This window comes from Alligator mississippiensis, chromosome 3 (genome assembly GCF_030867095.1).
Source record: "Alligator mississippiensis isolate rAllMis1 chromosome 3, rAllMis1, whole genome shotgun sequence".
NCBI classification, from domain to species: domain Eukaryota; kingdom Metazoa; phylum Chordata; order Crocodylia; family Alligatoridae; genus Alligator; species Alligator mississippiensis.
In genome coordinates, this window is record NC_081826.1 from 89,320,591 (window position 1) to 89,348,205 (window position 27,615).

At 43.4% G+C, this 27,615-nt stretch overlaps 1 long non-coding RNA gene across 1 annotated transcript in view; it reads left to right on the forward strand.

Annotated features, from left to right (window-relative positions):
- The window catches only part of LOC109283807 (uncharacterized), a 108,480-nt gene extending 95,795 nt beyond the window's left edge, over positions 1 to 12,685 (forward strand). Inside the window, exons 7-9 of the long non-coding RNA XR_009460761.1 lie at positions 8,804 to 8,867; positions 11,571 to 11,633; positions 12,403 to 12,685. This is a non-coding gene — a long non-coding RNA (uncharacterized LOC109283807). The remainder of the gene's footprint in view (positions 1 to 8,803; positions 8,868 to 11,570; positions 11,634 to 12,402) is intronic.
- Positions 12,686 to 27,615: the final 14,930 nt, after the last annotated feature.

Below are 27,615 nucleotides of genomic sequence, written 5' to 3' on the forward strand. Positions count from 1 at the left end.
GAAGAAAGACTGTCCTGAAGAACTCATAAGCTAGAAAGATGATGGGTGAGAAGGGCATAAAGAGGTGAAGCAACTTATTGTAGGTCTCCTAGCAGTTAAGCAGTACAGCAAGGAGTTGGAACCAAATCACCTAAGCCTCCATCCAATCTTTTTTCCACTGAGCCATGCTACCTTTTACAATAATTAAAACCCCAATTATTTGTATGAAGGGACATTTCAACCTCTTAAACCTCCCCTTGCTCTTTGGTTATTAGAATAATGCTACAACCTTTATACTCATCTTATTTAATTAAAAAAAAAAGTTTTTTAAAATCCCAAAGCCCTAGCTAAATTTTTGTCAGAAAGCACCCATCAGCACCCATGACATTTTGTCCTGCTATTTTTTTGGGGTAAAGGCAGACTCATGATTTCTCTACTAGCAGCTGCGGTGCTGCTGTCACAGGAGAACCATGCTAGCAGCACGGAGAGCTTTTGGCATGGACCTCCTGTGATTATAGTAATTTTCTATAATGAAGTGCCTCTGTGTCCTCATCCATAACTTCAGTATAGCTTCCTCAATGCTAAAGTGTTCCAAAGTGGTTATAAGAGTGCTAAACTCATCGTAGAAACATATTTTACTTAAATTTACTTAACCAGAGAGGGGACAATTCTGCAATGCTTTTGGCTATAGGAAAAATTCATAGAAGCAGTCATGTGGCTTTTGCTAAGCTTGTAATGGCTTTAAAAAGAACCTTGGTTCATTCTGATTATACCAAAGAATTCTCCAAATCGGTACACCTGGTCTACTTCTAATGATCCCAGTTGAGGGGTTAAGGTGTCTTATAGATTATAAGAAAAAATTAAAACCAAATGGTATAATATATTGGACAAGAATATTGGAACAAAATGCCTTTTATTTAATCTGTTGTGCTCTTTTTATCCAAGGAAATTTCTCCATTAAAAGGCTAGAGCTCAGAATTTTGCACTAAGTCAAAAGCATCAGTTCTTAGTGAACAAATGCATCTCTACTAAGTGAAACTTATGTTAATTTTGCCCCAATTTAAGCAGCAGTTATTGCCACTTATTGTCATTAAGCTATATCTATTCCCTGTTTATATATTACAAAGAAGTGGCTATCCACATCAAGCATAGCATAATTAAGTGGAGTGCAGTGTACTATAAGAACTGAAGTCATTCTTTTTCTTTCTAAGGAGGGAGCTACTTACAGTGCTGTTTGGGATTCACAGAAGCCAATGTGTGACCTGAGGTCACTTCACTTTTTTTTCCTTTGCAGTCTGTTGTGTAACCAAGGATATTATAAGTGAAGTCTTATAACACCAGGAAGATTTGGGCGTTTGTGGCCGAATCTTCCATGTCCTCAGATTGCTGTATTAAATTTTTTCTTCACCATGCTCAAGAAAGGAAGTAAATAATAAATCTTTGCATATATCTAAGACTTAACCCATTGTATGCTGTACAGGTTTTAATTAAAAGCATTGGTAATCAAACAAAAGTCCAGGGAAGAGGTAATCATGTTTATCAGAGAGAAGGCAATGGCGCACATTCTCGGAGAAAGAGAGAGAGAGGCCTCAGGCCACTCTACACTGCCCTAATTTAAGCCCCATTATTTGGTTCCCTTGAGGTGTCCCAAAGCCTCTTTCCAGCTTATTACAGTTGGTATTGCAATTATAACTAAAATCAGGAGGTATATTTTCTCCAAGTAAGGCTCCATGCATTCCTTGTAATTACATGCTTTCCTTGAACTAAATTCATGCTAACAAAGCCTGTTGAAAATTCAGTTCACTGAATGCATATGAACTGTCTAAAGCCACATCTGTAGGCATTCAAACAGACATAATTCTGCTTCTACTAGCACTTTCTTCAGTGGTTATCTTCTTCAAGTTATATGTTGTACAAAGGAGAAATATATTTCCAGAACAAGGCAACAGTAACACTCTGCCAGGAACCTAATGAGACATTTACAAATATACTATTTCACAGACTTATTGAGTGGGATTACATTTTTTTTAAAAATGTGAACATAAAAATATGCAAGACTGCCAAGTGTGCAAAATTAATTCCAAAAAGCTGTGTTGGTAGAATAGTTAATAATAGACAATGTAGTGCTGTTTTCCCACAGTGGGCATGTCTACTAGGGCTGTGTGAAACAGCACCATTCCATTTCAACAGAACAGTGGAGGGAGGTGGTGTGCAGCCCTGGTGCTGCATGCTGCCTCCCTATGCTGGGGTACAAGCTTCTGGGGGCTGAGCCCAGTGGAGCCAGGTAGAGAGCAGCCCCCGTGCTGTGCTCTGCCTCCCTCCACCAGGCTGCAAGCTGCTGGGTGCTGAGCCCAGTGGAGGCAGATGGAGTGCAGCCTTGGTGCTATGCACTGCCTCCCTTCACCAGGCTACAAGTTGCTGGGTGCTGAGCCTGGTGGATCCAGGTGGAGAGCAGCCCTAGTGCTGTGCACTGCCTCCCTTTAGCAGGCTGCAAGCTACTGGGCACTAAGCCTGGTGGAGGCAGGTGGAGCACATCCTTGGCACTGCGAGCTGCCTCCCTCCACCGTGCTGCAAGCCGCTGGGCAGTGGCAGGAGGTGGGCAGAGCTGGTGCTGCACTCTGATTGGCTCCGCCAGCCACACAGAGCGCAGCCTGGTTGCAGGAGGTAGGGAGAGCCAGGGCTGCACTCCCTCGGACTGAGCCACATGGGGCTACGGAGCTGCTCGGAGCACAGCCCTGGCTCTCCCCTGCCTCCCACCACTTGACTGTTGCTTTGTGCTTGAGCACCACAATTTTTCAAATATTCCTGCCAAGGCAGGTGCAATGATGTCTGCCAGCTCTTTCAAGGCACTCGGGTGCATTCTGTCTGAGCCCACAGACTTGTGAATATCCAGTTTCTCAAGATGTTCCCTCACCTGATCCACATCGATTTTGAGCCTGTCACCCGCTGCCAAATTGGTTTGTGCCATTCCTAGCAGTGTGATCCTTGTGGGAGGGTGAAAAACTATGCAAAAAAGTCATTTAGGAGATTCGCCTTTTCTTGGGCATCTAATGTTAGTTGCCCCATTGAATCTCTCAGGGGCCCAATACTATCCTTGATCTTTTTTCTACTTTCCACATATCTGAAGAAGGACTTTTTGTTGCTATTGTGCATCATTGTCACTAAAAAGGCATTTGCTGGTGTGACTGTGCACTAATTCTGGTTACTGTGCATTTATTTAGTACTTGATTATACTTTACATTCATGAACGTGTAGACAGGTCCCGTGTGTTTCAATCCTGCATCAGATGGGCTTCCTTGGTAGGTTAGAAGAGATTTCAGTTGCCAAGAGTCATTAAGGGGGGAAAAAAGCTTAACATTCAACACTAGATAAGTCTGCTAGCCTGTATCTTGACCAATAAAAAGTAATTGAACACAAAACCATAACTTAGTACAGTAAAAGCTGTGTTAACCAGTATTTTACTAACCGGAATACTCTATTAACTGGAATTTCCAATATCTCCCAATACAAATCCTCACTTTAGCAACTGGAATCGTTGCCAAGTCTATCTGGAATGCGCATCAAGTATTTCTTGAGCAGGGCTGGGGGGGGCAGCAAGGGCAGCAGCTCTCCTCTGCAGGCCACATAGGTACCACCTGGCTGGCTGGATGTGTTGGGGGGGAAAGGAGTTTGCACACGGTGGCTGCTGCCACAGTCCACCACCCCACACTGCCGCCACCGCCACCGCATGCAAGCCCAGATAACTGGGATTTTTAGATAATTGACACCCCCCTTACCCCACTCATGCCAGATAAAGCTTTTACTGTAGTTGCTTCAGTGCAAGTAGTCATGACTTGTTCATATTAATGTGCATATAGAATAAGGTCCCAGCTAGTAAAAGATACACTTAGTGTTTTAAAAAAGGCCAATTTCACAAACCTGAAAATAATTGAGCCAAATCATTTAGGAAAAAAATATTAAACAGAAATGTGAGCAATGACTGGGTATAGCTCAAGAATATTTTATAAGATGCCCAAAAGGCCACAACCCCAAAGGCCACAACCTTCATCAAGAACAAAGGCTACATGGTTTGGAACCCCTTTGGATTAGAAAAGAAGTTAAATCATCAATAAAAAAAAATAGAATCATATATTCATGTATATAAATTAGAAGCTGAAAATGTATATGAGAAGTGAAAGGGCAAAAGAAGAAGTCTATGGCCATCTGAGTTAAGTACAGTAAAGAGTTTTAAGTATATTGGAAGCAAAAGGAACCATTTTTGTTTTTGGAAATGGTAGAATTGTTTAAGTGGTGTTCCACAGTTTTGTTTTCTATATTTGAAAAAGCCAGCTGAGGATGATGAGGAAATATCTCTTCATTCCAAAGGCAATGTTTAACATCAGCTGCTAAAATTAAACTTTTGATGCAATATACTTTATTTCTATAAAGCACTTAAGTTTGTACTGCATGCCGTTTTCATTAAGAACCTGGAATGATGCAACATCAACCTGCTACATATGAAAGACAGGTTACTAGACCTCAAAAATGTAATTCTCAATATAAAAATCATTACTGAGTGGCTGTATTTTGGTGGAGTCCCACAGGGATCAGTTCCTGCCTTTGTTAGTTAATATATTATCAGTGACTTGGAAGAAAGCATGAAATCATTATTGATAAAGTTTGCAAATGATATATAGATTGGAGGAATGTAAAATAATGAAAATGGAAAGGTCACTGATACAGAGCAATCCTAATGATCTGGGAGGCTGGTTGCCATTAAGCAATAACTAATTCAACATATGCAAACGTAAGGGTCCAAAGGATAGTTACAGGATAGAAAATACTTACAGATTAGAGAACTCTATCCTGGGAGTCAGTGACTTGAGGAAAAAAAGACCTGGGGATCATGGTGGTTAATGAGCTGAACTTGAGTTTGCAATATGATCTTGTGGCTAGAAAAGGTGATGCGATCCTTGGATATATAAATAGAAGAATATCAAGTAGGAGTACAAGGATATTACCTCTATTTGGCAGTGGGGTGACCACTGCTAGAATATTGTTTTCAGTTGTGGCATCCAAAATCCAAGCAGGCTATTAATATATTGGAGAGGGCTCAGAGAAGCCACAACAATGATTAAGGATTGGAAACCATGATGAAGAGTTCTAGGAGCTAATTGTACTTCTCAATCAGCCTGTCTATAAATACCTGAAGAGGCAGTGGGGGAGGGTGACTTGATAATGAAGAGCTCTTCAATTTAGCCTACAGAAGTATAACAAGTTTCAACGCTTAAAAGCTTGAAGCTAAGGGTATTCAAATCAGAAATAAGCTGCACATTTTTAACAGCATAATTATCTGATGGGACAACTGAGTGAAGGTTGAAATGAATTCTCTGTGTAACTGTAAATTTTAAACATTGAATGCTTTTCTAAAAGATGTTCAACCTCAGCTGCTGGGACTTTAAACAAGAATGACTTGAGGGAGGTCCTGTGGCTTGTCAGACTGTGTGATCATGATGGTCACTTCTGGCTTTAAACTCTGTGGAGTGCTCAGCTTCTGTGATGAGAATGCCAATTAGTGTGCTTGTTCTTATTGATGTAGACATGTGTTCCTGCAGTGAGTCTGAGACCACCAGATTAATTTCACAGCCATTAAAATGGTTCTTTCTCTGAGCATGTGTAATGGAACATGGAGAAACATAATTTATTCTTGGAAGAACAACTGTTTAAAAGAAGACCACTTGAAAATTAGTACAAATTTAAAGCTCTTAATCACCAATTCGGATTTATTGCTTGGAATATAAAAATTACTAAGTTTTTCCTATACCTATATGTGTGTGCACATGCACATACATAATACTGAAGAATGAAATTTCTGAGCATTAGTAGATCCCTGAGAGAGAGCAATATATTGATAAGAAAGGAAAATACAAATAGTTTAAATAATTCTTGTATGCCATAACCTTCAGCGAGTTAGTTAATGCATAGTTTAGGAATATCTTCTCACTTGCTGATGCATAGTAATCACATAAAGTCCATGGTTTAGGAAGAATCAAAAAGTGGCAAGCAATGAAAGTAGCAGAATTTAGCAGATAGAGCTCAAAGCTCAGAGTTAGTGTGGATCACCAGCTTTTTTTGTTCCTAGTGACTTGTGGTTACCTTTGGTTAACTGGGGATAATACAGGCAGTCCTCAGACTCACGACACAATTCGTTCCTGAAAACCACGTCTTAAGTCGAAACGTAGCAACTCAGAACCAATCTTCTCAGAAGAAACAATGTTATAAACGAAGGGTTGGTTCCTGAACCAAGACCCGATACCCTATTTTCACCAAAAATACCCCAGAATTTTGTACTCAATCAATTATAGATGAGTAAAGAGCTACATTAATGTATTTATATTGTAAATAGCAATCGAATTGATTTGGAAGGACTTCTTTAAGGTGACTTTGCTGGACTTTTTGAAAGGCTCTTGGTTGGACTTTTTGAAGGGTTCTTGGCTGGAGTCTTCTCAGGAGTCTTGGCTGCAGATTTTTTTGGAGTCTTGTCTGCTTTCTTAAAGAAAGTGTCCAAGGAAGTTTGGACAGATGTTCTCCAGGGAGATGAGAGACAGAGCAAACTTGTTCTCTGGAGTGGCGTCGCATTGGATCAAGCATTGTAAAGTCAAAACTGGTGATGTAAAGTTGAAACAGGGTGTCAATTTATAAACATTGTAAGTGTGAAACATTGTAACTTGAAATGTTGTAAGTCACGGACTGCCTGTATATCAAAATTTACCATGCAGGGTTTTTGGTGCAGAATTTAAGTTGTAAAACTTCCAGATATTCAGATGAAAGATACAATGCTATGCAAGTACAAAGCCTACTTATTTCTTGGACTTAAGATATTGACATTATTATTGCAATACCTAAGTTTTACAATACCCTTTGCTCAGTGAAGCTATTGATATGCATTTTACTTATGAATCCACATGTTTTATAAACAGCACACTGGAGAGAGAGAAGTTATTGCGTTCAGTAGAAAGGCTATCTTAATTTGGCTGCAACCTGCACTCCCACTCAAGCACCTTATAGACTTCCTGTTCTTATGGTTCTTTTGTTAATTGGGGTCCATACCTAAGTTTGTGCCTCCTTAAAGTGGATCTCTTTTTTCCCCATTACAAAGCTTGTTTGCTATTGGGTGACTGATCACAAGAGCAAAAGGCTTATGGGTCCATCTTTTTCACTTGTGGCACATCTGACACACTGCATACTTGTTCACATGCTGTTGCTATCCAGTGGCGTACAACTGAAAACATATATACTGAAAAAGGGAAGCTTTTTTAGCGTAATGTCACTTAAGAGTGTTTGTTTCTGTTATTTTTGGTACATTTCATATGGGACTTAAATGTCCCTAGAGATCTAAGAGCAAGTTCCCTGCTGCTAACAATCAGAATTTTAAAAAGGAAAGGAAAATACTCTAGGTCAAGAATAAGCTGTTGACCTCAGTGGACGAATGACTAGATGAAAATGAAATACTGTGTTATGTGGGAGATCAAACTAGATGATTATAATCTTCTATCAAGTTCATGAATACATAATACAAGATTGTGGGGGAGGGGGTAGATCTGTTGCTGAGATGTTGTGCCTTTGTGTTGCTTTGGTACAAAGCTAATGCAGCATCCATTAAAATGGGTATATGAAACAGCAATTATTGGGTGGTTTATTAGTCTATCATTCACTACTCCCTGCAGGATATGCTAATAGAAAAGAGGATGGCTGGGGCTTCTCTAGGCTACGGCATCTTCAGCTGCTAAAGTGATCCCTGTAGACTTGGCACCAACATAAGCTAGAGCAGCCTCAGGGCATGCTTTTGTGTAGCCAGTTGAGTTTCAGTCCCACTAAAATCTCTAGGGCCATTGAAAATTGCACTGCCAGTTTTGCCTGCCAGTTTTCCATTCAGTTTCACTGTATCTTCGTAATGCATAGAGCTGGTGTCTGTCAACCCCAAGTGTAATCCAGTGTCACACTCCAGTAGAGATGAGGGCACTCATTCATTTCTATCAGGAAAAAAAAATCATTTGGGTCAGACTGAAACTATTGGATGAGTTTGTGCTGCTTTGCAAATGGGTTTGGCACAGAAAGTTGTCAAAACTTTAGTTCTGGCATGAAATGCATTTTAGTTTGTTGTTACAAAATATCATTTTGGTTCAGCATTTGCCTAAATTTATTCTTAAACACTTTATTTGGGGTAAAATAAAATGTTTCAATTGAGCTCAACAGCTTCTTTTCTTTTCTTTTGCCAAAGCAAAAAAATTATTCACATTGCTTTGTTCCTTATCACATCCATATCTGCATACATTTCACTTACTATGCACTAATAAGGCTGAGTGTTTCCTCCTGAGATTGCAATGATAAACTACAGCAGTGGTTTCTAAGTCTAACTGGATTGCCCTGTATAGTTGTTACTACCTTTCTATTACTTTTTTTTGTCGTGTACTTTTTTCCCCTAGTGTACCTTTTTCCTTATTTTTTCTTTTTTTTTGTTTTTGCAAACTCTTTGAGTATTCTCCTTTCTCTGCCCTTCGTGCTGGTAGCTCAGTTCCTTCCCCTTAATTCTTGGTTCACAAGAACACCAGATGCTGCCTGGTACAAGGCAGGTTCAATTTGTGCTGCTTGAGGCTGAGCTGAGTGCCACTGAGAAGTCTGGGCTGAATAATTCAGTGAATAGGCTAGACGAAGGGTGCTCACAGTTTTGGCCCTGCAGACCAGATGAATGGCATGAGCCAGTCTGTGAGCTGGGTTGCAGCCCCCTTGTGCCCCCAAGTTGTTTCATGCACAGAATAATAAAGGACCTTCATTCGGATTGCAGGAATGCAGATCCTTATTAGAAGAGCTGTGTGTTTGGTGCTGCTGCGACTGCTTCCAGCCATGAGGTGTGTGCTCAGAGCTATTCAGAAATTGTCCCAGCACATTGAACTTCCTGGTGTCAACTTTCAAATTATCCCTGCTACAACTTGTATTCCAACCTTCAGGAACCCGGTAGTTGCTACATCTTTCATTGTTGTAATAATAATAATAATAATAATAACAACAAAGAAGAACTGAGGAAACCCCCCTGTTATGGGGGCTGTGTGTGTGTGTGTGTGTGTGTGTGTGTGTGTGTGAGAGAATTTGTTCGGTGCCAGAGACACAGCTACCAGTGTCAGTGGTCTTCACTGCTAATCCTTCATGTTGCTGCCTTGGTGCTGTTGTCATTCAGTTTATTGTGCTGGTCATTGAACCCATCTCCCACTCCTTGTTTGAAATACTGCTTCAGGGCAGGATTTGGTTCTTTCTTGTTGTGGTCTTCCTGTTGATTGTCTTCCCAGTGGCTACCTGTATTCCTTCCTGCATCCGACTCTCTGACCTCTGGCCACCTGATGGTTTAGGTTCAGAGTCATCTGCACACTGGAGTCTTCTGTTCCTGCATACTGGTTCCCTGATATTGCTGCTTCATAACTGTTTCTCCCCAACTGCTGACCCCCAATGGAAAAAACTTCATAGGACCTTAGGCCAATGACAGCTTGGCTTTTTGTCACTGTCAGGTTGTTACACATGTGGGATCAGGCCCCAGGGCCCTGTGCCACTTACATTTTGTTGGAGCTGGGTCATGGCTGGGTGGGGGTGATACAGGTCCATAAGGCCTGCTCCTGGTATGCAGGGGTCAGATGAAGGCAGTGCTGGGCTCCAGCGCCTGTTCCCAGCCGGGCAAAGGCGGCATGAGGCCCTGTGCCACCCCTGCACAATGAAGAGATCAGGCTCTCAGGGACCTGTGTTGCCCTCACTTGGTCCCTGCACACCAGAGTTGGGCTCTGATGCTCTGTGTGTCCAACCTAGTGCACAGGACCACTGCTTGTGTAGGTCTCCATGAAATCTGTGGGGAGTCCCACAGGGCAGATGACATGATGCTGGAGTCTGGATCTGGCCATGGGATGGAGGGGTTGAGCACTTCTAGAGTAGGCCAAACCAGGAGAGAGAAGGCTTTTCCAGTGTGTAGGGTGGCAATCTGGGATTTGGGAGACATGTTTGTTTAACTGCCCACTCAGTTACAGACCGAGTATGTGATATTGATCAGTTCATCCACTTTCTTTATGCCTCAGTTCCACATCTGTACTTCTCTATCTCAAAGATGTTGGGAGAAATGCATACCATTAAAACAGAGAGAACAGATATAGATATGAACATTAGATACAAGAAGAGAAGGTGGATGACTTTTGAGGATCATCAATGACTTTATTAGCCTCTGCAGTAATAAATATGGTGTGTGTGTGCACATGTGCATGTGTGTGTGTGTAAGCCTCTGCAGTAATAAATATGGTGTGAGAGAGAGAGAAGGTATGTTTTGAGTATATGTTCTTCACTTGTACTGATCTCCTCCCTTGCTTTCTATCCACCATAAATGGTGTGGTAGTAAGTCTTCGCTGAAGGCTCCATTTCCTAAAGTTGGAAAACACTGCTTTATAGGTAGATTTTAACTTCTCCAAGCTCTGGCGCTTCTGGAGTTTGTGCATTCCATGTAACTGTTGTAAAACCCTGTTAACCCATGCTTCACTTTAAACCAAGACAGGGTTAGCTGCCCATTTCCTTTTTCCTCTATAAACATACAGGTAAAATGTTTGCGTGAAACTCCTAATTTAAGTTTAATTATTTTTATAGAATGTGCTTGTACATTAGGAAATTATGTATAAATTTTAAACAAGGTTGATTTTTTTTTTTTTTTTTTTTTTTATATAAAGCATTGCCTTGGCTTCTCTGTTTGCTTGCCAGCCAATTTGCAAAATTTAGTAATTCCCAAAGTCTCCCAGTTTTCATTAGTTCAAATTAACTTAGTTTGACTGTTGCATTATTGTTTTAGATGCTCATAGCAAAGACTACAATTACTTTTACCTATATGTTTCCATAGGGTTTTATTATTAATAATCACACTAGAAAAACAAACAGAAGCATCTTACTAGTACAGGTTGTTTGAAGATAAACAGTGAAAAAGTTGGAAGGACCACATAAGAGATAGCTTAGTAATAGATCAGGTTAGTTAGTATCCAAAAGATGTCTATAAAACATATACATTAGTAACATTTTTATTTGAATTATTTTAATCTATAACCAGTGTGTGTTGTAAAGTGAGCCTCTCATTTTGCCACTGATCTTTATATATGTACTTTGTTCACATAGGATTGAAGGAAAGAAGGGCTAGAAGGGACCCTATGATGGTATCCAGTCTAGCTCCCTGCTCAAACTAGGATTGTCCCCGACTAAAACCATCCCAACCAAGTATCTATCTAACTTGCTCTTGAAATTTTACAAGGATGGAGATTTTACCATTTCTCTAGGTAGCATGTTCCAAATGCTTGACCAACCTCACTGTCAGAAGGTTCCTCTGCTGCAGCTTGAGGTCACTGCTCCTAGTCCTGTCCACTAAGGCCACAGAGAAATGCCTATTTCCATCCTCTCCGTAAATGACCTTCAGGTATCTGAAGATTTTTATCAAATCCCCTCTCAGTCTTCTCTTCTCCAGACTAAATAACCCTAGTTCTTTCAGCCTTTCCCATGAAGTCTTGCTTCCCAGACCCCTGATCATTTTTGTTATTCTGCATTAGATTTACCAATCTGTCTACATCCTTTGTGAAGTTTGGGACCTAAAACTGGATACAGTGCTCCAGGTAAGACCTCACCAGCGCTGAATAGAGTGGAAGATTAATTTCCTTTGATTTGCAAGTGACACACCAATATGCAACCCAGTATGCTGTTGGCCTGTTTGCAACAAGGGCTCACTGTTAGCTTGTATTTGGCTTGTGGTCTACTGTAACCTACAGATCTTTCTCTGCCATACTGCAACCTAGCCAAGCACTGACTAGTCTGTAGCTATGCATGCAATTATTCTGTCTCAAGTGCAGGATGTTGCATCACTTCTTGTTGAATCTCATCTGATTGACTGCAGACCATTTCTCCAGTCTATCCAGGTCATTCTGGATCATAGTTCTGCTCTCCATTGTGTCTGCAACTCTAACCAGCTTTGTATTATCTATAAATTTGCTAAGCGTGCACTCAATCCCATCGTCCAAATCATTAATGAAGCTATTGAATAATACCATACCCAGAGCAGACCCCTGGAGAACCCCACTTCATAACTCCTCCCAACTAGATTCTGAGCTATTGATGACTGCTCATTGAGCATGATGATCCACCCCATTATGTCAATACTTTCATCTATTCTACATTTCCTGAATTGGTTAATTGAAATGTTGAGAGAGAAAGCACTACATTCACCTTGTTTCAATCATATGACCTCACCTAACCTCCATAAGTTCTCAAAGACGATAGTCAATAACTCCAAAGTTACCTCAGCCAATTCTTTCACGCACCTCATCTAGTCCTGTCAATTTTCAAAGCATCTAGCTTCTGTAAGTAATCCCTAATCTTTTCTTCTAGTGTCTCCTTCCCTATCTTTGCAGTCAGCTGTACTTCTCATCTGGTAGATGCACCTGTTTTTGAAGACTGAAGTAAAAAGGGCATGAAATGCTTCAATGTTCTCTGCATCACCTGTAACTATGATCATAATAGTCAATATAATAAAATGATATATTATCAATTATTACATGTTGCTATATTGTATTAATAATAATGCAGTATAACACATATAACATAACACATAGTTATAACGTGTTATTGTAATATAATATAAAACAATTATAATAAACTTGTTCTTACTTTTTATTAACAGTAATATTATAGTACTAGCCAATTGCCCATTAAGAATGATGGATGGAGTCCCATGCCCACCCCATCTGGGCCCACTCCCCCCTTCCCTCCTGTTGCTTGGAGTATGGGGGGGTGGGGGGAGGGGTAGGCTTGGGCCCTATGTGGGGGAGGACTGGGCCCAAGGGTGGGGAGCAGCAGGGGTAGTGGTGAGAGGACAGGTTGGCCCTGTAGGCAGTGATGATAGAAAGGGGGGTGGGGGGGGGAAAAAAAAAGGAGTGGGCCAAGGCCAGCGCCAGTGGCTTTGCCCTGCCATGGCGTCCCAACCCTGCTCTCCCCTGCACTGCTGCTGCCATCACCTCCAAGGAGAAGTGAAGTGGGGGGGGGGTGAGGCCAGCTCCAGTGGCCTCGCTCAATTGTCACCACCTGCAGAGGGCAGGGCAGGGGGAAGCGAGGCCAACAGCGTGCCCCCCCCCCATCCCACCTGTTCCATTGTTTGTCAACCAGTCAGAGAGCAAATAAACTGTTATATTGTATTATGACAGAGAGACAGACAGATTCAGGCTTTTATAATATTAGAATAATAATACTATAATGAGCAATCTCTCCCCCTCTCTCTTTCACACCACCTTGTGAGAATTCTCAAGGCTCTCTCTCTCACACACATACACACTCTGTACAAAACAAATATAAAACACACAATAAAAATGGCATATATGCTAATTGTATATGTACATGTTTTTGTCTGTGTATGTACAAGGATTATAATCCTGGCCCAATTTAAGTTAATGACAAAATGTGTGTGTGTGTATATATGCACAGTATAAATAATATGTATAAAACATAAATAATACACTTTGTGAGGGACATTATGTTCAAATTTAACTGCGAGTGAGAAGAGATTGACTGACCAATGAGACCATTCCAGTCACAATTTGAAAGTTTTATTAAGATATGCAATAGCAAAGACTTATTTGCATCAATAAAGACAATGCTTACGTAGCCTTGTATTCAGGGAAGAAACACCGGTCCACCAGTCAGGATTCTCTGTTCCCCTGGGGACTTGAGTTGGTTCACTGATCTTCAGAGAAGTCCAAATTTCCTTTCAGGCTAAATGTGATATTTGTAGGTGACTGGTACCAATATTCTAACCTCTGCTTGGTTTTATTTAAATTTCTTTATCTCACTGAAACTTTTAGAAACTGATGATGATGACCAGGGATCCAGGCATGCCAACTGGTGCATCCTGAGCCTGGGGGGGCACCAGATCAGTGACCAGGGGGAGTCCCCCAGTGGCCAGTCGCTGACCGGGGGGAGGGGGTCCCCTAGTGGCCAATTGCTGACTGGGGGGAAGGGGGTTCCCCAGCGGCTGATCTCTGAGCCCAAAATCACTAGTGGCAAAAACAGAAGTGCACTTCCAGTTTCATGGCTGGTGTTTCCAGGGGGTGCATGGCAAATCTCAGAGGTTGTACATGCACCCACGTGCACCCCCTACATATTGGCAATGGATCCAGGTTTTCCATTTCCCACGGAAAAATGGAGAAAAATGTTGATTTCCCCCTTTACTCTAGGAAAATGTGGGGGTTTTTTTTTGGTTTTTTTTTTTTTTCCTTTTCTTCATTTTAATGGAGAAACACACAGATTTTGCACTTTTGTAAAGTGCTCTCTGCAGGCTGGCAGAGTTCCAGTCTGCAAGGGGCTGGGGGTGGGAGAAGAAGGAGGGCGGTCAGGCAGGGGCATATCCTGCCATGTATATGCACATGGCCACCAGACAGCCTGGAGAGCAGCTTCCACAGGTAAGTGAGGGGAGGGGGGAATTGAGGCCCCCATAGGGAGGAAAGGAGTGATTTGGACAGGATTTGGGCTGGGGCTAGGGCTGCTGCCCAACTGGTGGTAGGGTGTGTAGGGCTTGAAGCCCAGGGACAGAATGCATGGCTGCAGGGCCCCAGTGAGGAGTGGAATGGGGCAACAGGCAGCTCATCCAGGGGTTGGGGATGGCTCCCCAGTGCTGAGCATACTCCTGGGGGGAGCAGGGGGGATGTTTGCCCCCCAGATGTGTGCAAGGTTGGGGGCAGGCATGGGCTACCTACTGCAGGCTTGGGCTCCCCAGCCCGCTGCCCTTTCTTGGGGCCTAGACAGCCCAATGGGAGTAACCCAGCTGGGTTGTGTGGGGAAGTGCCTTGCTGCCGTGAGCTTTGAGCTGCCCTAGTGAGGCATCCCCTGCCCATGTGGCAGAAGAGAGGTGAACAGTCCCTAGCTGCTGCTGATGTTAGGGGAGGGCAGCAGAGCAGGGAGCCCAAGCCCACAGTGGGCAGCCTGCACCACCCCATGCACAGATCTGGGGAGCATGGGTCCCCCCTGCCCCACCAGGGGTGCATGCAGTGGTGGGGAGTTGACCTTCCCCACTTGAGCCTACACCAGGCAGGCAGTAGGTAGCAGGGGGCTGGCGGGGGAGGAGCCAGGCTCTGTGCTGTGCTCTGCTGCAGCAGCCACTGCCTCCTGCAGACAGCAGCCAGGGCTCGAGTGCTGCTGTGGGGGCAGGGGGCTGTGGGCCCCCTCTGACAGGGCTGGGGGTGGGGCAGGAGGTTGTGGGGGAGGAGGTAAGGGGCACCAGCAGGGCTGAGGGGCTGTAGGAGGAGTAAGTGGCACCAGCAGTTTTGGGGAGCTGCTGGGGGGAGTGAGGAACCCCAACAGGGACCAAGGGGCTTTGGGTGGGGAGTGAGGGGCACCAGCAGGGCTGTGCTGTGGGGGCTGTGGCTTGGGAGTGAGGGGCCTGGACCTGCATTCTGTGAGCTAAGGGGGTAGAGGCAGCTCTGATTTTCCACAATAAAAAACCCAAAATCAATTACCAAAATTTATAGGTATAGTAAAAGCTCTGTTATCCGGCATCCCCCGGGAATGGGGGATGCTGGATAACAGAATATGCCAGCTAATTGAGCAGCCCCAGCTGCCACTTCTCATGCCATGTCTGGGGTGTCCCTCTGCCCCTCCTGTGGCATCGCCGCCCCTCCTGCAGGGCCCTGTGGGACAGGGAAGCAGGTCCCACACAGCCCGTTATTCCACGGTGGGCACTTCCGGTTTCACTTTATTTTACAAGCTGGCATGCTGGTTAGTGGAGCATGCTGGCTTGTAAGATGCCAGATAACAGAACTTTTACTGTATTTAGAATTTATTGAGGAAGTGATTAAGGCACTGGTAGGCTTCCAAATTGTTTTAAAATTGTAAATATAATCAAGAAAACATTGTGTTCAACCGATATATATAAATAAAATAGTGGCCTTTCATTTTAATGACAGATTTGGGGTTTTAGTCAGAGAATTTGTGATTTTTTTGAATCAGGGAAAACTAGGATCCCTTATAATGACAAAGGGAGTGTTGCTACACTCATGTTTTGGAAGTGTAAGGCCCAGAAAGCCAGAAACAGGTAGAATGGTCAATGTCAATAAGAACTTTAGTGCTCAATGATGTGGCTGGCTGGCTGAGCTTTAACACCACTGCTATAGCCAGGGTCATTGAAGAGGTCCCAAGGGTATATGCTTGCCTTAAAGTATCCAACACCCATTCTGAGATGGTTAAGAGTAGTCCAGGCTCTGCAGGGCAGCTGGCATCCTGAGGGGTGGAAACTCGTGTTGGGGATGAAGCTCTTCAGCTGCTGTTCTTGTGCAGCATATTTCCTGCTTCACTGATGGGACATCCATGCTGTAGGCAACATGCCATCTGCAGATTCAATGAGTTTATTGGGCTGAGTGGGGAATGGGTCCCAAGACTTCAAGTGGTAGTCAGTTTTCTGGCTTGTGACTACTAGGCTAGAATGCAAAGAATGGTCTGGATCTTGGGCTTTGAGGCCTAGAGCGAGGGTAGGAGCTTGTCTCCAGGTGTCAGGTGGGGGGAATGCCCAAGAGGTGGTAAGCTGCCAACTGGGGTTGGCATAAGGCATCTGGTAATTGTCCTCATGACACTTAAGGCTGGAATCCACTAACTTAGTGTGCATACTCCAGCCCTGTGCTCTGGCCTCCATTCTCTGGGATAGAATGTGGTAACCTTCTTGTGGTCTACTCTGTCAGTTACTCTTTGAGGGAAGCTAATGCCACACTTTCATTGCTACCCCTGCATTCAGGACCCAATTAAACCAGATTTCTTTTGGACCTGAAAGGTGTCAATTAGCTGAGATTCATATCTCTGTGTAAGCAAAAGGAGCAAAAAAGAAGGGTTCCTCAACTCTATTCCCTTCCCACTGTGGAATTGTTTCACGCTGATTTGTTACTCCTTCACCTTTAGTTTATGGTCTGACAAGGCTGCTTTGTAAGAATTGCTTAGATAAGTTGTAAAAACAAAAATACATCTATTATAGCAAAATAACATTCAATACTGTCACAGGCGGGGTCCTACAGGAGGGCCATGATCTCCTCAAGGCCCCCTTTCCGTGCCAAGTTAGCCCAAGGGCACCCTCAGATTCTCACCCACCATGTCTTTGATGTTCACATGTGTTAGGGACTGTGAGGCTGCCTTACATCTCCTTGGACACGGTTACTTCTGGCCCCGTGAACTCCCGGAATCTTCATGGGTCTTGTCCTGCAAATGGGTGCTTTGGGGCACCCTAGCCTTATGGGCTATGTGTGGCTCCAACCACCCTTTCGTCATGCCACAAGCCTTGCAGCTGGAATAGATATTGTTCAGTCTCTCTCTGTCTCCACTCACTCTCTGGCATTCAGGCTCTCAACAGCCCTGTCTCTGGGGCCTTCTCAGCAATGTTGTCCCCTTCTCTAGGGCTGGGGTCTATGCACCCCAAATGCTGCACCCTCACTGGTGCTGGGGTCCCTACTCTACTGTGAGTCCCCTACAAGGCCTCCAACCCCTAATAGCCTACAAGGCCTCCAACCCCTAATAGCCTCACCCAAACCAGCGGTGTAACAAATAGCAACACAAACTCAAGCCTCTTGGCTATAATCACGCTTTGCCTACCGGGGTTCTTCATTCCACAGCCATGTCACGTGCTGCTCCTTCAGCAGATATCACCTCTCTTCTGCAGCAAAGAACTCCTTCCTCAATAACTGCTAGCAGGGAACTGCCTCTGGCCTCAGCTCCTAGAGTTTATAAGGGCCAGGCCCTGCCCCTTACAGTCAGCTGACCTCTTTGTTGCCTTGGCAACCCACAGCTGGGCTCCTTATTCCCTGCTAGGGCTCTTTCCCCAGCAGTTTCCCCTCTTTAGGAGCAGGGCACCTAAGTGCCCTGCAACAAATACATTTGGTTACATTCATTACTGCTTCTAATATTTTAAGATAAAGCTGTAATATAGTGTATTTAGATTATATGATGTATGGTTCTTTTTAATCATAGAAAATTAGGGCTGGAAGGGACCTTAAGATGTCACGTAATCCAATTTCTTGCTCAAAGCTGAACCCTGTGTTTTACTACTCTCCTGTGAGAAAGTTCATCCTAATATCTAACCTAAATTTCCTTTGCTGCAGCTTGAGACCATTGCTCCTTGTTTTATCATCTACCACCACTGCAAACACTAGTTCCATCCTCTTTGGAACCACCCTTCAGATAGTTGAGGGCTGCTATTAAATATCTCCTCAGTCTTCCTTGTGCTCTGTTTGGCTAGAGACACACATTACACATAAACCGGTTTACGTGATCAGAAACTGGTTTAAACCTGTACCAGAACAGAAGTTCAGTGCACATAAACCAGTTTCAAAATGGCTGAAACTGGTTTAAGATAAACCCCGTTGAATGTAATATCAGACTTAACTGATTTGGGTTAAACCAGTTTATGCAATGACTGTTCCAGACCCCTTCCTGGTTTAAGTTAAACCAGAGTCCTCAGGCATCCCAGATTTTTTGCAGCCCTGGGCTGGTCTGTGCTCTGCTCTCTGCTCCAGGGAACAGGGTTGGCCCTGCCCCTCTGTTTCCTAGCCAGAGCTCCAGAGCAGACTGTGGGCACAGAAGGGTCTGCCTTGCTTCCTCCTACCTCACCCCACCTTGCTACTCGCTGCTCAAGCAGGAATCTTCCCCTTCCTCCTTTCCATCACCTACAGTACAGACCCCAGCTCCACAGACCCTAGGCATGTGGTATGCTAGCTAATGGTGAGAGGTGTGTGTGTGTGTGTGTGTGTGTGTGTGTGTGTGTGTGTGTACCTCCAATTTCACTAGGACAGGCAGACAGAATGGTGTTGCTTAGGGCTTTTTGGAGCTAATCAACAGGTCAGCTGTCCCTCTGTTCCTTCCTTGGAAAAAGCTGTTTAAGAAGAGCTTGAACTAATGAGAGAGGCTTTTGTTTAGATGATGGGCTGGTAAACGCTGTGCTATCACCTCCCTGCTGGCTCCCTCACCTGTCAGGTTTGCAGGCAGTATGAAGAAGTAGGAAGAGAGACATTGAAAAGCTCAGTATCCTCAACAGATACATGCACTGTAATATGGGTGACTGGTGCCTCTTGAGTCAGGGGGGCACATGCCCTCCCTGACAGCAGTCATTGACTGGGGGGGCATCCCCTGGTGGTCGATCATGCTGATCGGGGGGTTCCCCACCCCTGATCTCACTCACCGAAAAGCAGCTATGCCGCTTCCGGAAGTCTTGCAGCCACTTCTGGAAGCAGTGTGGTTGCTTTTGCTGCCAGCCCTACTCCTCAGCTGGTGCTCACAGGCGGAGGGGCACTGGTGCTCCCACCTGCACCCCCTGCCCGTTGGCTAAACGGAAAGTGTGGCCAGACATAGGGTGCACCGGCACTCTCAGGGAGTGCATGTGCACCCCCTACGTGTCGCCACTGCACTGTACACACCCCCTTTGCCTCAGAGTGCTAGCCCAGGGCTGGGATCTGGCAACACTCCCACCCCTTGAGCAGTGACCAGGGAAAAGCCTAGGATGGTGCAGGCAGGGTGGGGGTTTACACCCCTCCCTAATCAGAGCATCCTCATGGGGCCTGGCTATGCCTCCCCTCAGCACTATGGAAGGGAAGAGAGGACTGCTGTAGCCACCCCCCCCCTCCCTCCCCCTGGATTCTAGCCTGAGCCACTGCAGGCACGTGCCTGCATTTCTTTAGTCCTGAGGAAATGTCTGTGTAGTTGCAAACTGATTTAGTGTAGGCAGGTTAGATTAACCTGCGAAGATGGAATCAATTAAGACTCAGGCTTTTTGAATGTCTGTCCCTAGCCTTTATGTCTAGTTAAATATATAGATGGCTTCCTTTATTTTGCTGACCAAGCTAGTTGCTACATCTTCAAAGGTTCAAGTTATGGTCATTCAGACATCGGCTTTTGAGGCCTTCTGCTATAGCAATGCTTCTGCAGCTTTGTCTTAAGCCTCTTAAAAATGGACACAGCTAGCAACAACGCATAAAATTGCCTTACAGGGAAAGGGTTCAGTTTAAAAATGTACTTTTAGGTGGTTGAAAAACATTTTTGTGTTTTCCCCATGACAATTTCTCCTGACACTAGGAATTAGAGAAAAATAGAAAAGTTAAGAGAAAGTAGATTTGCTACACCTTTCCAGTTTTTATCCTTCCCTACTGTTTCTAAAGAGGGTATATAACAAGAAACTCCTTTTAATTCCCAAAAAACATAATTGAAAGCTGAGCATTTGGGAAAAAAGCTAAATTTAGATTTGTTTTGTTCTGAAACTGCCAATAAGAAATGAAAACGTTTTGTAGAAGAGTAGATTTAAAAAAAATAATTTTGGAATATTATTTTAAGGAGAAAAATGTTTAATTATTACTATGATACTATTCAGAGCCTTATACCCAAAAAGAAAACTACAGATGTGGAGCTGTCCTTCTGATTGGAGTCATAGTACACAACTTCACCTGATCAGAAATTTTCATGACATACCTTTCATAAAATACATTTAGTTGTTCTAACCATTTTTCTCAGAGAAAAATAATGGGGAAAGGTGTTCCTTATCAACATTAAAAAAAAAATCTTGATATTGCATAATAGGTTATTAAAAACCCCCCTCTGGTTTGGAATTTCTTCTGGCATTTACCTTTAAAAGACATAACTGAAACAACAATAACAATTATGGAAATAAAACTCTTTGACCAAAAACGCCAAAGAAAAATATTTTATTTCAAGGATTATGTCTCCCCACCCCATTTTATTCTTTTTATTCCAATTTGGAACACAAAAATGTCAAAATCATTGAATTCTCCATGAAATAATACAAGAGCTATTTCCCCTCCAGCTTAACTGTATGCTCATGACAAGCTGTAGCAAGTTCTAGCGGTTGAAATAGTTGGGGTCTATTATATAGGCTGTACAGTTTATTATAGGTCACACATAAAACATATTTATTAAATTATGGTAAGTGAGGTTGAATACGAAGACAAATTATTTGTATAAGTGAAATCCAATAATGATGTAACTGAAGGGCAGACTGGTAACAGACTGTTGCATACTTATTTTGAATAGCCCTTGATCATGTGAGAAATCCACAAATCTAAATTTGTTAATAGGGGCCCTTATTTGTTAATTTGATTGGACATTAACCATGAGATGCTGGATGTCTCCTGATGAGGAAAAGGAAGTGGTTTGCTTGTTTATTTGTTCTTTTGTTTAAACAGAGATACCCTTTTTCATTCTACACCTAATAAAAAATCATCCACTTTAACAGCACTAGTTTTAGCCTTGAAGACATGTTTTACAGTGTTTATAGTTACCAAATAATAATAATAGAGATAAAGTAAAACGGAAATTAGAAAAAAAAAACAACAAATTTTCTTGACGATTGATGAATAAAACATATATAACTTCCCTAGAGACAGTAGCAAGTACTATTCCAGGCAGCTGAGCATTGTAGCCTAACTCCCAAGGCATCAGACTTTTCTATCTGGAACTTGAAAAATAATAAAATAATGTAATTAGTCAAAGTAAATTCATAATACTTGGTTGAGAAGAGTATTTTAATGAGAATAGTTTTCCTCGATACATTTTTTTTTCCCTTTCTGTTGCATGAATTCTGTCCCCTGTTCCATTACATCAATTTTTCTCCATGCTCAGCCAATGCTCCTTCTTTCAGTAATAAGTTGCTCTAATTATATCCAATACCATCTTTCACTTTGTCCCACCACATTTTCTTTCTCTTCACTCCCTCCCTCCCCCCCCCCCCCAAATATTATTCCTTGAAGCAGTGTTCTGATTTGACTCTTCTTTAAGAGCGCTATCTGTTGTCTTGTCCCCTTCTCCGTTCTCATTTTAGTAACTGTCTTGGAACTGTTGCTGTTTTACCAATATTGCAAAAAGCTTCCTACAAGCCTGATGCTGTTTTTTCTGCATTATCTCATATTCACCTTTAATCAAATTATTTTGTACTTTTAGGGATGTTGGTTCTTGTACCTTTCTCCAGAGAATGTATTTGTGGCCAAATTTGGAGACACGATCAAAGTTGGTTTGATCTGATATGGCTTCTCCTCTATAGAGAATATTGCTGCCTACTTCCTCACCCATCTGAAAGGGTGAATTGCATCAGCTACTCCAGACATTGCAAAGGATGCCCATTCACCTGAGGGTCCATTTCAATTTACCCTTTAAATCTTCATGAGATATTTAGGTATCCCTATGAGACATTTGAGAATTAAGGGAGAGGTCAAGATATAGGAAACCTGGGAGTGGGTTAGGGGGAACTACCTGGAGAGTCTTCTAATGTTTTCTCAAGTGCAATTCTGGGCTCACCCTTACCATGGTTGTCTACAACTTCTGTTGCTTGGGTTACATGTTGTTATCTGAAATGGCTAACGTATCATTATAATAATCTCTTATTTTTAGGTGGGATTTTCAATATAAGGAGCGAGGGTGGGAATCTGACTGGGCCTCTATCTCTCCCTCAAACTGGTATTTACAACTGCAGTTTTGTCATCTGTCAAACATACAGAAAGAGACAAATTAACAAGAAAGGCATTCAGACCCTGCATTGTTTTGTCCTCTGAGATGCATTCTGTAAGAGGAACAATTGATTTCTGTCATAAGATAGCCAGACAAACAAGTGGTAATGTGCTCATGATTCCCTCCCATGGCTACTTCACAACAACTCTTTTAAAAAGAACAGCCCTATTGAATATGTTCCTTTTGCTAAGGCTAGTTCTGGTATAATTAAAATAGTTATGCACAGTTGTCTTTTCTCATAACACTTACAGTAAAGATGAGGAAGTGGAGGAGGTGGCAAAATATAGTGACTTACAATATGGGTGAGAAAATTGTTGCAATTAGCTATACAAATTTTATGAATCACTCTCTGCAGAGAATTACTACAATGTTTTTAAAAAAGAGAAAAGACTTTGTTTACTCCGGTGAAGCACTTTTAAAAATTGTGCCCAAACACGCTTTCTCATTCTGGAGTTAGAGCTGGGTGAGGTGGCAAGTCTGATGCTTGTCAATCTTCCCAGCTAGAGGATGCAAAGGTGCAGAATTCTAATGTCCTTCAATCTCCTATTGCCATTAAATGTCTCCAAGCTCAGAAAAGGCAAGTTCAGAATACTAAGAGTATTACTGAGCCAGGAATGGAAAATCGTTTCACTAAATATGGTCAGATAGGAAGTTTAAGTGCATTGACTCACAGAGTCTGTCCTCATTCCAACTGAAATTTACAATGGAAGAATTATAGATTTTGGACGCAGTAGGATCAAGTCCTTTCTATTTGAAAATGTATTCCACTTGTCCAGGCTAGACTCACACATACTGCAATGTTGGGCTACTCTTTGAAGGAAACTGTTAAGAACTTAAAAATATTTGCTGTGTATACTTAAGATTCTATAATACTTAAACAATGTACTTTTAGGCAATAGATTTAGCATATTTTTCCACTTTAGGAATGCTGATCATTGTAAAACTTATTGTAAAAATATCTCTCAATATTTCAAAGGAGTTTTACTGCTTTGAAATCATTATTTACTGCATCAACCTGAGAGGGAGAGCACCAAATTTCTTATTCCACAGTAATGCATCATCATTTTCCTCACAAGGTAGCATCATTTTGATATATTATAAATCTATTTGATAGTTTTTCTGTGCCAAGTTCTGGCTTTCTCCTGTACCCCTTGCTCATGGAAGATGTGCTTCTCCGCTGAACAGTAACTATACTTCTTGCATAGCAAGGGGTGTAATTCAGAATCATACTCTAGTCCAATCCCCATTCTTTTAATCCTATCCTAGACACTGTTTAAATCCGGAAAGAGATTTGGATGGACTGTGAGATATAGTTTGATTTGTTCTGCAGTAAAATCTATCTGTCTAATGTCATTCTTTATTTTTTATGTTGTATTTCAAATGTTAATGCTTTGGATTAGAAATTGATTTTAATCACATAAAGCAGGGCTGTCTAACTTCTGAGTGGCTAAGAGCTGCACACAGCATCAGATGAGCTCTCCTGCCAACTGCACTGGATAGGCCCCTGACATGCCACATGAGCCCCCCCAACCATACTGCACAGACCCCTGATTTTCCCCATTCTGATGCACCACTTGGACGCCCAGCACATTGCATGATCCCCCTGTGGTGTACCACATGGGCCCCTGCTGTGCCATAGAGGAATCCTGTATGCGTGCATGCGATGCATACCACAGTCCTTCACTTGCCACCCTTGCCCTCTGCTGTGCAGTGGGTGATTCTCACTACACTAAACCAGCACAGATGCCACATGGGGTCCCTAGATCCCTCCAAATCCTTTAGACAGGGGTCCCTCAGCCCTACAGCCTGCAATGCTTTGTCCCACCCCTGGGGAGAAGACAGGTAGTGGAAGGAGCTCCAGCAGGAGCAGAGGGGGGTGGGGGTCTGGGAAGCAGTGTCTGGAGCCACATGCAGCCCTTGGCCCACCACTTGGATAGTCCTGATAGCCCTATTTATCTTTTGTGTGTCTTTCAAAAGGATTTCAATTACTTTTAAAATGTTTGAATATGGAAAATAGACTGCATTTACTGTTTTGGGAAAAACTGAAAACATTTGTCAGAGACACTTCTGTTTGCTTATCACATTTTCTGTTTGTTTCCTCCCTGGATGTTTTTTCATAAGGGACTGTTTCAAAGATGTTCCTTTTTAGGAGTTTGCCTGGTTCTATTACTTATTGCCCACCTGAATCCATAGCACAGTGTTTATAGCATCACATTTATTTCTACCAAAATGATTATATCATCACTGAGAATTGTGACTTCATCTGGGTAATCACAGAAGCAGATGAATTCTTAAGTAGGAATGCTGTTGCTTTTATGCAAATACATCCAGGTAAGGGAAAAAGACGGAGGAACGTAAGACATCTGGCAAAATTCTTTCTAAATAGAATGTTTTTCAAAGTTTTCCATGAGCAATCAGCTGCTATGGAACAGGTGAATTCATTTTATGAAGGTTATATTGAATCTGAGTCATAGATTTTAACAGATCTTTGATGACTGCCAGTTATTCAGTACCCCTGCAGAGTGTTCCTTCCCTTCCCTCTCCTCCCTTAAGTCATGATTATGTTGTTTCCCAAGGATTTCTTAATATTTTTTTTAACAGTTTACCTATTGGTAAATCACCTGAATTTCACTTGAAAATCACTTGAATTTTTGGATGGAGTCCTTTGCATTGTGATGTAGGAAACCCTGAATAAAGTAACTTGTGGGCACAGACAGAAGTTATATTTGCTGTGTGATCAGCCCACTGAAAGTGCGCTACAGCCATTCCGTGACACACATGCATGGCTGCAGAGTGCTTTAAACGTAGCTAATTCCATGACAAATTAACCCTCATCAAATGAGGGATCAGATGAAGCCACTCCACTTCGGAGCAATTTAGGGAATTTGTGTTCCTTAGGATTAATTTGTGGTGTGATGGTCCAGCCCCACATCCGGGGCTGTTTGTAGGAAGGGAGAGGGGAGAGAGACCGAGCTTCGGTTTGCCTGACCTGAGCTGGAGCAGGGCTGGTGGATTGGACTTTCACTGCCCTGCATCAGGCCCCCACAACACCCACCTCCAGCTCAGGCTGGGCAAATTCCAGACCACAGCTTGCTCCCTTTTTCCCCCTCCCCTCCTGCAGATGGCACTGGAGCTGAGAGGGGGCAGAGCTGGGGGAGAGAGGGGTGACTCTTCCACTGCAGCCAGGCTCAATGTTGGTCCCCCTTTCCCTGACCCAACAGGTGAACTTCTATTGGGTTGGGGGGGGGGGGATCCGAACGCTCTAACCCATGGTGCTTTATGTAAGGTGCCATGAGTTAGAACGGGGGCCTGCACATTTATCAGCACCCTGTAATAAATACAGTTTTGGTTTATTCTTATTTATTTTGTTTCATAATTAGCTAGAAAGCTTAATTACAAACAAAATTTCATAAAATAGCATAGTATTTCTTATGTGTAAAAATAGAAGAACAAGTTAGAAAAATGGCACAGGTTATCTGCCATCTGCTGAATGATACCTCACCACTAATACCCTTGCACATCACTGCCATGCTTTCCTTTAGACTATGGGGTTATCAGTCTCTATTCTTTGTAGCTCCCTTTCCTTTGGTGTCCTTAGATTCCAGCTTTCCAGATGCTAACTAGGGCTGTGCGAAACTTCAGACCGTGATTCGATTCAGCGGAGATTTGGCCTGATTTGGTGGCTGACTCTCCAAATCCAAATTGAATCAGGAGACCCTTTAATCTCTTCAAATTGAATTGGGACCCTCCGAATTGCTATGGAGAGATTTGGAAAGATTCGGCAATTCGGACATAGACACAGCTTTAAATGTTTTTTTCTACATACCTCAAGGTACCAGGCAGCTCATGAATGCTGCAATGCTGGGGCAGATGGAGCATCCCACAGGAGCATGGTGGGCTCCCCAGCCCACTTGGCAGCAGACCCAGAAGTGGACCAGAAGCACTTCCAGTCTACTTCCAGGTCCACCATGGAGTGTGCTGGGTTCTCTCCCGTGCCCCCTGGTTCAGCAAATGGTGCCTCCTGGGTCTGCGGGGGCACCCAGGGTCCCCCCATGGCTGACTGCTGAGCTGGGGGGGGGGCCCTGTGTACTTCCCAGTGGACCCAGCAATGGACTGGAAGTACTTCTGGTCCACTTACAGGTTTGCTGCTGAGCAGGTGCGGGGCCCCCCTTCACTTCTATGGGATGCTTCATCCGCCCCAGCATCACAGCATTAATGAGCCATGCCTGGTACCTTGATGTATGTAGAAAAAAATTTTAAACTGTGTCTATGGACAAATTGCTGATCCTCCAAATTGGTATTGAATCTTTAGATTTGGATTCGGTCACATTGAATTGGGGACAGTGATCTGAATCAATGAATCGAATCACTGTCCACGATTCAGGCTGAATCGAATCTGAATTGAATACAGCCCATTTCACGCACCCCTAATGCTAACATGCATACAATGCTGATGTTCATTAGCCTGTGCAAAGTGGCTAGTATTCACTTTGGATTCATATACGGCCAATTCAGGGGACAGTAATTCGATTCGGTGAGTCAAATCACTGTCCTGAATCAATTTGGCCGAATCTGATTTGGAGATTAGCACTTTGAAAAAAAAAAAAAAAAAGCCCCAACTCATAGGGTGCTGCTGGGTGGGGGGGGTGATCCCTGCTGCCCCCCACTGCCCCACACTGCATGGGGGGCTCTGCATGAGCCCCCGACACCCCCCACTCCCCCAGCCTCCCATGGCTGCTGTACTCGCCCCATCTCCAGCCCTTTAAGAAAAAACCCCGCAAAACCCCTCACTCACCAGTTTCTGCCTGGCCGGGGGTGATCCCCACTGCCCCACGCTGTGTGGGGGGTTCTGCTTGAGCCCCCCCCCAAAGCCCTGAGGCCACTTCAGGAGCTGGTGAGTCCAGGGGTATTTTGGGGCTTTTTTTTCTTAAAGGGCTGGAGCTGGGGCAGGTGAGGCAGCCATGGGGGGGGGGCTGTGATAGAAAGGGGGGGTCAGGGGGCTCCTGAAGAGCCTCCTACATAGTGGGGGGCAGTGGGAATTACCCCCCCTGCCCAGCAGCACCCAATGAGTGG